Genomic DNA, 201 nt, shown 5'->3' with positions numbered 1-201 from the left:
AAACCAATGTACACCTTCCATGTACTGATTTGTGATTTTATGTGTAATTCCTGTCTCCACGAATGTATAAAACCAGACTGCAACTGGCCACTCTGGGCACATTTTCTCCAGACCTTGTGAGGCCACGTGTCCTGGACCATCAATCACACACATTCGGCTCAAGAATAAACCTTTTTATGAGTTGTTTTTTTTTTTTTTTTT

Source organism: Propithecus coquereli, unplaced genomic scaffold (genome assembly GCF_000956105.1).
Source record: "Propithecus coquereli isolate 6110/MARCELLA unplaced genomic scaffold, Pcoq_1.0 Scaffold25, whole genome shotgun sequence".
Taxonomy (NCBI): Eukaryota; Metazoa; Chordata; class Mammalia; order Primates; family Indriidae; genus Propithecus; species Propithecus coquereli.
This window is presented reverse-complemented; position numbering follows the sequence as displayed.